Genomic DNA, 1,258 nt, shown 5'->3' with positions numbered 1-1,258 from the left:
ACATGCTCATCCTCATCCTCATCCTCATCCTCATCCTCATCCTCATCCTCATCCTCATCCTCATCCTCTTTCGTCATCCTAATCCTATTCCTATTCCTAATCCTAATCCTCATTCAAATCCTCATCCTCATCATAATCCTCATCTTAATCCTCATCTTAATCCTAATCCTTTACCTAACCTCATCGTCATCTTTTTCCCCATCCTCATCCTCAACCTCATCCCCTTCCTCATCCTTATCCTCATCCTACTCCTCATCCTCATCCTAATCCTCATCCTATCCTCATCCTCATCCTAATCCTCATCCAAATCATAAACCTCATCCTCATCATATTCCTCCTCATAATCCTAATCCTCTTCCTATCCTCACCCTCATCCTCTACCACATCGTCATCGTCATCCTCATCATCATCCTCATCCCATTCTCATGCTCATCCTCATCCTCATACTCATTCTAATCCTAATCGTCATCCTAATCCTAATCCTCATTCTAATCCTCGTCCTAATCCTAATTGTCATCCTCTTCCTAACCTGATCGTCATCTTCTTCCCCATCCTCATCCTCATCCTCATCATCATCCTCATCTTCATCCTCATCCTCATCCTCAACCTCATCCCCTTCCTCATCCTTATCCTCATCCTAATCCTAGTCCTCATCCTATCCTCATCCTCATCCTCATCCTAATCCTCATCCTAATCCCGATCCACATTCTAATTCTAATCCTCATCCTAATCGTAATCCTCATACTCATCCTAAAGATAATCCTCATCCTCCTCATAATCCCCATCCTCATCATTATCCTCCTCATAATCCTAATCCTCTTCCTATCCTCACCCTCATCCTCGTCCCCATTGTCATCGTCATTCTCATCCTCATCCTCATCCTAATCCTAATCCTCATTCTAATCCTCATTCTAATCGTAATCCTCATCCTATCCTCATCCTCTTCCTTCTCATCCTCATCCTCATCATAAACCTCATCCTAATCCTAATCCTCATCCTATACTCATCCTATCCTCATCCTCATCCTCATCTTAATCCAAATCCTAATCCTAATCCTAATCCTAATTGTAATCCTATCCTCATTCTCGTACTAATCCTTATCTTCATCCTAATCCTAATCTCATCCTCTTCCTCATCCTTATCCTAATCCTCAACCTCATCCTAATCCTAATTCTAATCCTAATCCTCAGCCTAATCCTAATCCTAATCCTAATCCTCATCCTCATCCTCATTCTCATCCTCATCCTCATCCTCATCC

This window comes from Lupinus angustifolius, chromosome LG06, assembly GCF_001865875.1.
Source record: "Lupinus angustifolius cultivar Tanjil chromosome LG06, LupAngTanjil_v1.0, whole genome shotgun sequence".
In the NCBI taxonomy this organism is placed as follows: domain Eukaryota; kingdom Viridiplantae; phylum Streptophyta; class Magnoliopsida; order Fabales; family Fabaceae; genus Lupinus; species Lupinus angustifolius.
This window is presented reverse-complemented; position numbering follows the sequence as displayed.